The sequence below is a fragment of the Quercus suber genome, unplaced genomic scaffold (genome assembly GCF_002906115.3).
Source record: "Quercus suber isolate HL8 unplaced genomic scaffold, Cork oak 2.0 scaffold_297, whole genome shotgun sequence".
Lineage (NCBI taxonomy): Eukaryota > Viridiplantae > Streptophyta > Magnoliopsida > Fagales > Fagaceae > Quercus > Quercus suber.
In genome coordinates, this window is record NW_027069753.1 from 537,392 (window position 1) to 550,789 (window position 13,398).

The 13,398-nt window shown below is 31.9% G+C and overlaps 1 pseudogene; it reads right to left on the reverse strand.

Annotated features, from left to right (window-relative positions):
* Positions 1-9,218: 9,218 nt before the first annotated feature.
* The window catches only part of LOC112010821 (G-type lectin S-receptor-like serine/threonine-protein kinase SD1-13), an 8,642-nt pseudogene continuing 4,462 nt past the window's right edge, over positions 9,219-13,398 (reverse strand).

Genomic DNA, 13,398 nt, shown 5'->3' on the forward strand with positions numbered 1-13,398 from the left:
TTATTTTGTGTATAAGCCAAGTCTCCTACTTGTACCAGAAGTCTATTAGTCTAGGGTTTAGTCTACTATATATACACATGTTATGATTTATTGTAACACAAGATTTATACTACACTATAATATATTATTGATGAAGTCCTTTAGGGTTTCCTCTGTGGATGTAGGACATTAGGCTAAATCATGTAATCCTAGTGTGTTATTGTGTTCTATACTTTATACTTACGCTTCCGCATCTATACTAGCATATTCAGCATGGTGTATCAATGCTAATATTTAACAGTGCCTATTGACATTTGCAATCACATTTGTAAGTCGGTCATTTCTACCCATCGGAGCACTTCTTAAAGAAGCTGTCTTATGTTTCCCTGTGTGATCACTCAGATTTTCTAACACTTTAGTTTTATCATCCCTCCTAGTCTGAATCCTCTTAAACTTCTACTAATATTGATTGTGGTACTATGAAACTTAGTAGATCTCAGCAGAAATGACCTTGACCTCAATCTTCTTCTTCAAACCCTATAGATGTTTCCAATTAAAGACATTGATGATACGGATGCAGCTACCCTTTTTGACGAAGACGATCCTGGTCCTTCACCTTATCGTGCTTCTTCGACTACTGATGTTTGGGTGGACTTATTAGCTTTTAATTATGTACCTTTGAATTTTTGTAACCATCACTATATTCTCTTGCTATCTGATAAAGGATTTATGCAAGCCTGTCATTTTTAGCAATTAATGATATAACCTGTTACGCTTTCTGCATGGTGCATTGCGTTTAATGTGTTTGTTCATGTTTTCTTGAAAGATAGGTTTTCTATTTAGTTTTTAGTCTTATAAGTCAGTTAGTCTTGTTTCAATTTGTGGTTTTTTAGTTTTGTCACAAAATTGCCAAATGGGGAAATTGTTAGGATTTAAGTTGGCAAATTCCATGACTTCGTAATATCTTTTATAGATTTTGTAATATGTGTCAAAGTCCAGGTTCAGAAGGCTTAAGATGCAACCCAAAGGAAGACAGTTGTTCAAGAGTAATTTGTGATTTTAGTAGCCATTCGATCAATGCTCTATCAATTGAAAGATGATTTTCGATAGATATTCGATAATGAGAACTGACCCAAAAAAAACTAAAAGAAAATCATGTATCAGTCTAGAAAAACCCATTAGAGATAAATAAATCGAAATTTATTGGGTACTTATCAGGAGATTTATGAGCACTACTAGATCAATCAAAAATTATTAAACCAAAATCTGATGTATTTTAATTGAGTATGCTATTGCCTTGCTTTTTTTGCCCTATATGCAAATATATGAAAGGTTTATTATCACACAACTTCGACAAGAGTTTTAGAGACTATTTTCATGTGCCAATGAGAGAACCTATACCTAGTTTTGATCAACTTATGCCTCATAAATCTTTATTCAAGAACGAAGTTGGTCTTTTGGTAAACAAAAGCTGAAGGCACAGAATCTATAATCCCAGTATGTTGATGCGAAGCACAAATCTTCAAGGTGGTCTTGGAATCAGCAACAAGGTCTAATTGTGATCATAGATGCAGTTTGCAAGACGGTACTCATAATTTCATACAGAAGATTTCAAAAGGTTTAAAGCTAGTGTGAAGCGATTATATGTCACGTCAATAAGTTTAACTAACGAGTATAGTCTAGGGTCATGAATTTGAACTAATTTGTACAACTTCTCTTCATATGGTGGATTACTTTATTGAGGTAGATGTATCATCAAAGTGTTTTTTTCCTTTGAAGTTGGTTTCTCACTACATTATTAATTATGTGTGTTCTTGTGTTGATTGCTTCAATCTCTAGATTTGGTTTATATTGTAGCTGTGCTAAATTTGATTAATATTGTGATCACCAAATTGATCTAATCAAATCATTGTTAATTAATCCGCATAAAAAAGGTGTTTAGATGAAAACTTTTGAATTATAATTTATCTTCAATTTTATTTCGCCATAGAAATTAAACTAGGGAATTAATCAAGAGCATATTGTCAAAGACTCAGTTTTTTATTTTATTTTTTATATATATTTTTTAAAGTTTGGCCTAATTTTTAATTTAATTTATTTATATAGCAGTGATTTTAATAAAACACAGACAAGAGTATTACATGGAGGTTGTGGTTCACGGGCTACTGTAACAAACTTTGGAATTTAACAGTTAAATTAGGAGACAACACCATTTGGTGTGCAATACATAAAAGGCTTTTATTAAACGTCATCGTTTGTATCATTATTATCATGTGGACACGTCTGTGTTTTAATGACAGCACGAGAGGCCTGATAAGAAACGTCGCCATTTTATTCAAAAATAAAGAAGGACTGAGCAATTACCGAATGGACTGAACACATAATGGTCTCACCTTCTCTATCTCTCTCTCTGAGCCTTGATGCTGTGAAAGTCGGCATGGGTCCTAAGGTATTCTATAGCTACTTAATCACGCCATTCTTTAATTCACATTTCTTACTCTTGTTTATTGCTTGAGTGTTTGTGTTGGAGATATTTGTGATTTTACTTTTTGTCTGTTTGTGTTTGTGAGATTGAAAGATATTTTTTGAATTATTCTGACATTTTTTTTTTTTTTGCTAGGTAATTATTATCCACCAAAATACTAGGGAAAGAAAGTTATAAATAAATAAAAAGTAAAAAACGCCAGTTGTATAAAGTTCTCTATATCTGCTTTCTTCATATGGCAGATTTTTCATTGGATGCGAGATATGGTACAAAAAATGAGGTGATTATACGTAAATATTTTTTTGATAAGTCACTAGCTACACAACGGAGGATTTGAACTGTTATGCCACTGAGTTACAAAGCTTTTGGCGACTATTACACTATTAAAGGGTCAATGAAAGACACTATAAATTCATGTGTATTGGTTGTGCAAATTTGCAATTCAGTTTTACCTTGTCCTCTACCTAGTACTTAAGCCTTAAATTCCAGATAGTGTACATTGATCTCATATGCTAGGTTGAGAATTCAGATAGTCTACTAAACATTAAAGTTAATGACCCGGGTAGTTTTTCCCTATTTGTCCCTAGCTCCTAGCCCCACAACCACAACCTCTCTCTTTCTCTAACAAAATATGGTTTTCCCTTTTTATTTATTTATTTATTTTAAATCAATTTTGTTCTACCTCCATTATTTTCTACTCTTTGTAGACTTTTTTTTTTCCAAAGATTGCACAGTAAAATGACAGTGGGCATTATTGAAAAGACGTCACTTGCATGCTAGATGTCATGTATTTCATTTTTACAATTTGATTTGGATTTTCTTTTAAAAGAAAAATTGTTCCTTATATTTATATTCATATACTATAAACTAGTATGCAGGATCAGAGCCAAGACCTAGGGGGTAGCTTTGATGTTGGCTATGTGCGGCAATTCTGACCTCCAGCTCTGCTATTTAATTAATTGCTAAGAGATTTTTTTTATTTTTTTATTTTTTTGAGCTTTTGGTGGGTAAGGATAAAATTATTTTATTTAAAATTTTTTAAAGGGTTGGGTTGTTTGTTTTGGGTAAAATTAATTGATTGAACTTAATTTTTTTTAGCTTTACTATAGGTAATTTTTGTTGTTGAGCTAATTTTTTTTGGGCTTGTACCTATAAATTCTTTTATGGCCTTTAGAAAGAAAAAAAAATGCTAGAGTTAAAATTTTTTCTTACAAATTGTTGATGTGGTGAGTGGTTATTGGTAAGTAAAAAAGTGATGTAAGTGATAGGTCTAGATGTAAACCAATAAGAATTTACTACCTCAACAGTTTGTAAAAATGTTGTATAAGAGTTTATGACTATGAGTCCAAATCTTCTGTACCACTTTTTGTGTACCACTCTATGTTCCACCAATCACTATTTACCATGTGTATGATTGCTTTCCATTTTAAACTTCAGTAATTCTATAAGGAAAGTAAAATAAACACATGACAAGTAGTGATTGGTGGAACATAGAGTGGTACACAAAAGTGGTATAAAAGATTTGGACTCAATAACATTACTTTTAAAAGAATTATTGATATTATTAATGAGGACAAAGTGTAATTTAAAAAAAAAAATTGCTAAAATTAATTTTTTTTTTTTTGCTAGGTAATTATTCTGACTTAGCTTTACAAGTCCTTTTACAATGTATGGTAATTACTGCAAATATTATGCTTCTTTGTCCACCAAAATACTAGGGAAAGAAAGTTATAAATAAATAAAAAGTAAAAAACGCCAGTTGTATAAAGTTCTCTATATCTGCTTTCTTCATATGGCAGATTTTTCATTGGATGCGAGATATGGTACAAAAAATGAGGTGATTATATGTAAATATTTTTTTGATAAGTCACTAGCTACACAACGGAGGATTTGAACTGTTATGCCACTGAGTTACAAAGCTTTTGGCGACTATTACACTATTAAAGGGTCAACGAAAGACACTATAAATTCATGTGTATTGGTTGTGCAAATTTGCAATACAGTTTACCTTGTCCTCTACCTAGTACTTAAGCCTTAAATTCCAGATAGAGTGTACATTGATCTCATATGCTAGGTTGAGAATTCAGATAGTCTACTAAACATAAAGTTAATGACCCGGGTGGTTTTTCCCTATTTGTCCCTAGCTCCTAGCCCCACAACCACAACCTCTCTCTTTCTCTAACAAAATATGGTTTTCCCTTTTTATTTATTTATTTATTTTGAATCAATTTTGTTCTTCCCCCATTATTTTCTACTCTTTGTAGACTATTTTTTTTTTTTCCCCCAAAGATTGCACAGTAAAATGACAGTGGGCGTTATTGAAAAGACGTCACTTGCATGCTAGATGTCATGTATTTCATTTTTACAATTTGATTTGGATTTTCTTTTAAAAGAAAAATTGTTCCTTATATTTATATTCATATACTATAAACTCGTATGCAGGATCAGAGCCAAGACCTAGGGGGTAGCTTTGATGTTGGCTATGTGCGGCAATTCTGACCTCCGGCTCTGCTATTTAATTAATTGCTAAGAGATTTTCTCTTTTTTATTTATTATTTTTTTGAGCTCTTGGTGGGTAAGGATAAAATTATTTTATTTAAAATTTTTTAAAGGGTTGGGTTGTTTGTTTTGGGTAAAATTAATTTATTGAACTTAATTTTTTTAGCTTTACTATAGGTAATTTTTGTTGTTGAGCTAATTTTTTTTGGGCTTGTACCTATAAATTCTTTTATGGCCTTTAGAAAGAAAAAAAATGCTAGAGTTACAATTTTTTCTTACAAATTGTTGATGTAGTGAGTGGTTATTGGTAAGTAAAAAAGTGATGTAAGTGATAGGTCTAGATGTAAACCAATAAGAATTTATACCTCAACAGTTTGTAAAAATGTTGTACAAGAGTTTATGACTATGAGTCCAAATCTTCTGTACCACTTTTTGTGTACCACTCGATGTTCCACCAATCACTATTTACCATGTGTATGATTGCTTTCCATTTTAAACTTCAGTAATTCTATAAGGAAAGTAAAATAAACACATGACAAGTAGTGATTGGTGGAACATAGAGTGGTACACAAAAGTGGTATAAAAGATTTGGACTCAATAACATTACTTTTAAAAGAATTATTGATATTATTAATGAGGACAAAGTGTAATTTTAAAAAAAAATTCCTAAAATTAGTAGCTATATATATTAATATATTTTTTTTAAAAAAAATTGGGGTGGGGTCATTGCCCCCACAATGCCCAAATCTACCTCTGTCCATGCTAGTATCCATTTTAACTTTTTAACCTGTACAATATGTTACCAATTTTTTACATGCATTTTAAATATTTATGAAAATATTAATCAGTTCGTATAATTATAATGATGAATGCTATACAATTTAAACAAAAAAAAAGGGTGAATATATAATTTTCTAGAAAGGGTACTTTAGAAAATTTAACTATAGATGATGTCATCCCATCATCTTACTAAGTTATTGTAACCAAACTAGTGAATAGGAATACTTATTTCATTACAGCTTCTTCCATTTCTAGTTATCCTGATTCCTATTACATTGTAATAACCATTACAGTGTACCAAACAAGCTCTTAGTATGTGTGTGTGTGTGTTTTTTTTGTTGGAATTAATTCCTTAGTTAATATCACTTAGAATGTGATTTAGGATACAATGTTTTTTCAATTCATATTGTAAAACTAATATAGTTGACTGTAGTTGCTGGAATTTTCTCTTTAGGGACTATTTTGGAACTATTACTTAGCTATGCATCTCTTCAATACATTTGGAAAGTACTTTTCTTGTCCAACATATTCTCAATGTGATTGTCATGTGAGTGGTAAGTGTGTTTATTGGAATTAATTCCTTAGTTAATATCACTTAGAATGTGATTTAGGATACAATGTTTTTTCAATTCATATTGTAAAACTAATATAGTTGACTGTAGTTGCTGGAATTTTCTCTTTAGGGACTATTTTGGAACTATTACTTAGCTATGCATCTCTTCAATACATTTGGAAAGTACTTTTCTTGTCCAACATATTCTCAATGTGATTGTCATGTGAGTGGTAAGTGTGTTTCTATTTTAAAATAAAGGTAAGTGTCAAAAGGGTATACATATTCTCACAAGCGAACATTAACATAAACACAAACTCACATACTAAATATAGCAATTTAATCATTTATTAGAGAAAAACAACTGTATAAGTTCATATGTATTTTAATAAATAAATTTTAAATATTTATACAAAAATTTAAGAAGAAAAATTTAATGATATTTGAATAGTAATTTTTAAATAATTTTGTTTTGTATTTTTATCTTTGATTTAAAATTATATTTCTTATTTGCCCTATTTTTCTCACTAAATTATTAATATAACTATTAATGGTATATTTGTTTGGAAGCGCATTATTTTGTTTAGCAAAAAGGTGTGCAATGGATGAAAGTAATATTTTATGGAGTCAAATATTTTCAAAATAATTTGAAAGACAAATGGATGAAAGTATTATTTTAATGAAATTAATTGATTTGACAGTTAAACAAGATTGAGAAAAAAAAATTATTGAGTTGAATCTAAGGACTATTATCAGGAAGATAGTTGTACAAATATTGAGTCATTCTAAGGACTATTGCCATACACAACAATCCCATGACAATGGACATCTAGGTGCAAGAATAAATTCTACTTCTTAGCTTCTTAGGTTTGCTTAAACAATCAATTAGTAGTTTCTAAGAACAAAATATGGCTCCAAAAATGGCGCAACATTCTCGAGGTGATTGTCATATGTGTGGTCTTTCTACTTCTAGTTTGAAAGAAAGGCAGTGCCAAAGGTGGAAACCATAAACACACACACACACACACTCTCTCTCTCTCTCTCTCTCTCTCTCTCTCTCTCTCTCTCTATATATATATATATATATATATATAGACACACACACATGCATGCGCGCACACACACAAACAAACATAAACTTTAACATCAACATATACATATACTTGTACACAAAGTCACAAACTCATTGAATTATGTAATTTATAATTTATAGAAACTATAAGCTACTAAATAAAGGCCCAGAGTGTAAATGTCCTTTAGGAGGAGGGGCCACCAGTGCCACAAACTTCATTGCAAGCAAGGGTGGCCTATTGCGGCTAAATTAATATGACAACAAAAGGTCCAGAGTGTAAATGTCCTTGAGAAGAAGGAGCCCAATTGGGTACCTAAAACAACTTATAAAGGTGGCCCAATTCATGGCTCAAGCCCGTGGTGGATCCAACCCGTTTAAAAAAACATCACCAAGGGAGATGCCATATGGTTGAAAGGCAACCCTCACTTTGTTTGCTTGTAAAATCCTTTCAAGATAATATTTTTTTTTTTTGTATTTTTTTAATATTTGTTTCATTGTAAAATCTTTTCAAGTTGACTAGAAAATCCTTTGTCAAATTTTTGGTAAAACATTTTACAAATTGGTGAGCTCACATAACCTCATTCCTATCTAAGAAGACGAAATGTGTTTTTTTCCCTGAAAAGAGACAAAACAAAGACCAAAATAAGTCAACACTAATTGAACCCACGATAAATTTAGTGTACTTTTTGGCTACGCAGGATGTATATTATTTACAATGAAATTAAAAGGAAAATATTCTTATTGGAGCCTTAACTCACTTATTGCAGTAACCTTTTGAATTTCCCACACATATTAGGAAGCCAGGACGCTCCATGCTAGTAATGTGCTTTTGTTTCTATTTCAAAATCCACTGCTGGATCAACTCAATACCTTCGATAATGACTAATCAGGCTCTGGAATCTAACGGCTACATGACCACATCATTTTTGGTACCAAATACATTTAAAGCTATATTGCATTAATGATATGGAGCCAATGATATGGAGCCCTTGTGTTAATGATATGAAGTCATTGTCAATTAATCTGCATAATTAACAAAAGGTGTTTAAATGAAAACTTTTGGATTATAATTTATCCTCAATTTTATTTATCAATAGAAATTAGACTAGAGAAATCAAGAGCATATTGTCAAAGTTTCATTTTTTTTTTTCTTTTCTTTTTTAAAGCTTGGCCCAATTTCAATTGAATATTTAATTTTTATATATAGGAGCGATTTTAATAAAGCACAGACAAGAGTATAACAGGCAAGTCCTGGTTCAAAGACTACTGTAATAAACTCTAGAATCTAACATTAACAAACAAAAACAAAAAACAAACGAAAAAAACTTTGGAATCTAACGGCTACATAAGGATAAGGAGACCACCGTTTTGTGCAATACATTTAAAAGGCTTTTATTAAATGTCATCATTTGTATCAGTAATATCAGGTGTACACGTCTGTGTTTTAATGACAGCACATGAGGCCTGATAAGTTCACCGATTCATTTGAAAATAAAACAGGACCAAACAGGACAGAATAGGACCAAATGGACGGAACAACAACGAGGGGATTTGAACCGTTATACCATTGAGCTACAAAGATCCTGTGCAATTATTACACTATTAAATGTTCAACATGAGACATATAAAATCCATGTGTTTTGGTTGGGCAATACAGTTTACCTTGTACTTAAGCCTTAAATGCTAGATAGAATATACATTAATCTCATATGCTTTGGTTGGGAATCCAGATAGTCTTAGTTGAGATATACATTAAAATTGACAAATTCCAAGTATTTTGAGTAGAACATAATTTCAAATGTGAAAATTCTAATTCTTGTGAGTTTAAACTATTAAGAATATATAATTCTCGAGATTTAAAATTTTCATCAACCAAACTGACCCTAAAAAGATGAAAAATACATCATCCAAAAAATGTATAGGTTTCTTCGGAGTCATAAGATAAAATATACACAAAAAACGAGAAATTTATCTCAAGAACTTTCTTCCTATCTGCCATAAACTGTTGTAATAGTGACATTGTAAATGGAGGATTTTATTTGGCCTCGTTGAGCAGGGTCTGTATATGAAGCCATCTCCCTTTCGATGAATGCAGGTTGTTTTGGAGTGGGCAGACCTGCAATCCCACTACTAAGCATTGAAATAACAGTAGACACAATTGGCCTATCTCTTGTTGAATCTTGCACGCACAACAGTCCGACATTTACGCATCTTAACATCTCCATTTGAAAGCTTGGATCCCATATTGCTGGGTCTACCAAAGCCATATTGTTCTCATCTTTCCATAATTTCCATGCCTGAATGAATACAAGTATGAAAGACATAAATTGCAAACTCAATCTTATTAGCAATGATCCAGTTGGAGATGTAAATAAATGGACAATAATTCAGATGGACTGATAAATCCTACAAGGCTCATGTGCTGCTCATCATCATCAAAGCTAGTGCTTCTTCTCCCACTAACAATCTCTAACAACAAGACACCGAAACTAATGACATCTGATTTTTCTGAAAATACGCCATGCATTGCATATTCAGGGGACATGTAACCACTGAATTTGTACATTGAAACACATTCATCTCATTTGAGCACAAAATAGTAGTGTTATTACTTTAAAAAATTGAAATTCAACAAAACTCTTACTATGTCCCGCCACCCTTTTTGTTTTGGCTTGAACTTCATTGCTTCCAAATATTCTGGCCATACCAAAATCCAATATTTTTGGATTCAATTCTTGATTTAACAAGATGTTACTTGCCTTTAGATCTCTATGAATAATCTTTAGTCTAGGATCCCTATGAAGATAGAAGAGACCTCGACTGATGCCTTTAATAATGTTGAAGCATTTTCTCCAATCAAGAAGTTTTTGGTATAGTGGATCTAAATGAATAGTAACCAAAAAAATTGTTTTTAAAAAGTATGAGCAAATTTTTATGGAAAAAAATTTGTTGGGAAAAGAAGTTGGGCAAAGTTAGCACCAAAGTATGACCAATTGCTTGTTTACCTTTCTATTTATCTGCTCTTGTACTTAAGTGAGCAAAAATGTACTTGTACGTTAATATGTAAAAAAAAATAAGTAAAGCTTTAAAAAGTTGTATTTAGGGGTTACTCTGGCAATGAGACTAAAAGGAAGGTTGTTTAAATGAACTAACCAAAAACAATTGCATCCAAACTTTTGTTTGGCATGTATTCATAGATCAACATTTTCTCTTCTCCCTCAATACAGCAGCCAAGAAGTCTAGCAAGATTTCGATGCTGGAGTTTAGAAATCAAAGCCACCTCATTCATAAATTCTTGAGGACCTTGTCCAGAGGTTCTAGACAATCTTTTCACTGCTATTTCCTNATTCTTTAGTGTGTCAACTTGCAATAAAAGGTTTCCAGAATCCAAAAGCATGGCACTTGAATTGGTCAAATAATTTGAAACATTTGATAACCAAAGAATCTTTCCTGTCCGTTTAGTACTGCAAGATTGCCATCCTCAGATATAGTAAGAACCCAGACGAATCCTTAAGGGGTTCTGTCTGTTAGCTACCCATATGACAGTGAATACAGAAATGTTATTATACCATATTCCAAGGTAGCGATTGGTAGAATTTACAGGGTTGAAGAATCCCAGTCTGAAAGTACTCCCATTAGAAATTATGTAGTCAGGGTCTTTGAGGGACTGAGAAGATCTAATGATGTCTATGGCAAAGCCTAAGTTTAAACAAAAGAAAAAAAGTACAGACAACAAGATTGTCTTGCTAAGAAGTCCCATAACTTGTTCTGAACTACTTGTGTCTTAGAATGCAGAACAAGTTGGCCCAGCTCATCTAACAAGTTACAGCTTTGGCTAGTGTTTTCAAGACAGACGCCTCTCTAAACTTTCATAAGTCTTACGTCCTAGAAAATATGTTGTCATATAAAATTATAAACCAGAAGTTTCCTAGTCTAAATATTAGTGTCTTCCTTTCTCACTTGTTAACAAAAAATAAAAATAGGTTGGGTGTCGACCAAGTACTAGGCATGGAAATTGAGATAATAAAAATTAAGTATGGATAAGATGCTGAAATAGAATCAAGTTTCATTTAAGTTATACATTATAAAAGATTTGTCTAAGTCACTTTCTTTCTTTTTGTCCAAGTTTATTTTCAAAATTGTGCTTAATTTCATATGTGGCAATTTCAGCCAAGATCCCTTCTTTAGTTGGGGGAAGAATCCGCATGAATCGGATTTTTAGGAAATGTCGAGAGAGAATTGGATTTGGTTAGACAATGTGTAGTTGGTATATAAACTGTATTTTGTCCAACATAAGCATTAAAGGTCCATGATATGGACATTATTTTTTATTTGGGGGTTGTTGTCTAAGCACTTGTATGAATTATTCACATCACCAAATCAATGAAAATATATGAGAACAATGTTTTTTAATGGTAACAGACCAATTTTAGGTAACAATCCAACTTGGTTAGCTTATAACCGACTTTAAAAAGGCAATAATTTAGTGTGGGGGTACAACATCCAAAGCACAGCCGACCTTTAAAACACGTTAGCCACAATTTTTGACGATTGAGCTGTGATCAAAGGGCTGAGGAACTTCGATCGATCAGGAGTTGAACAAATTTAAGTCATTACAGACACAAATCTTGAACTTGAACTTGATCAAATCTTGAATTAGTTATTACAAACTCAATTTGACACATACAAAGGTCATGGCATTTGCCAACACTTACACATTAACCCTGATAGTTTTCTTGAGAAAATATGACAAAATGCATAAAAATAAAGTATTGGGATTACTAACTCTTGATTCCTTGAAGAAAATATTCAATAAAAATAAATTTATATCAAAATATTCCTTTCATCGACCAAAAACTGTTGAAACAGTGACATTGTAAATGGAGAATCGGTCCTATTGAGCAAGCTCTATATTTGAAGCAATCTGCTTTTCCATGTATGCAGGTTGCTTCAGAGTGGGAAGATCCACAATCTCACCATTAAGCATCTATATATTACTAAAAGCTGAAGCGTAGCGTTTAATGTTGCTACGCTCCAGTTAAGCCACGTCAGCACCATGTCATCATTTATTTTATTTTCTTTTATTATTTTATTTTTTGTTTTATCGATTGCCATTTATTGAGTCTCTTTTTAAATTCAGGTGTTACTTTATCCACATATCTATCGCGTGTCTCTCCATTAACCCATAACCCATACTCTTGAGAGGTTGCTATTATATGGAATTCTTATAGTCGCCAATACTTTATCTCCATATCTACCGTGTGTCTCTCCATTAACCCAAACTCTTGAAATGCTGCTATTATATGGAATTCTTATAGTAACTAATACTTTATCTTCACATCTATCATGCGTCTTTCCATTAACCCAGACTCTTGAGATGTCGCTATTATATGGAATTTTTATAGTCACCGATAGATTGCAACCTCCTCACCTCCTCACCTCTCATTTTTTTTCTATAAATTTTCAATTGTTCTCTGTTTACAAATTGATCGGTATGACCTTCAATGCGATAGTTTCTTGAGTGTTTTTTCTGTTCTTTTGGTCATGGCTCAAGTTCGTCTACCAAAACCCAATCAAGTGAGCGCAAGAGATAGATAATGACTCTAGAGCTTGCAAACGAAACTAAAGCAGATGAGAGGTGAACATTGGTAGCCCAAGTCCAAAGGGTATAAACTGAAAATGAGTTCTGCTATTTGTATTATTCTTTTTTTTTTTCTTTTTTTATTCCCACCTCATTATTAGGAAAAAAAAATGTAGTTCAATTTTGAGTTTTCATTATGAACGAGATTGAGTTTTCATGGTCTTAAAACTATTAATATATATATATATATATATTTTTTTTTTTAAAATTATTTGAGTTGGGCATTTGATCATGTTTGTTATAAATTGTTTTATGGTTGCCATTCTCTAGACTGTAGGAATGTTACTCTCAATATGTTTGTTCAATGTGATGTTTTTATTTTGGTCTTTGTTTTATAGTAAGAGTGTTATTCATTTTCATCAAAGAGAAATTGTTATTGTTCTCTTTTTCCC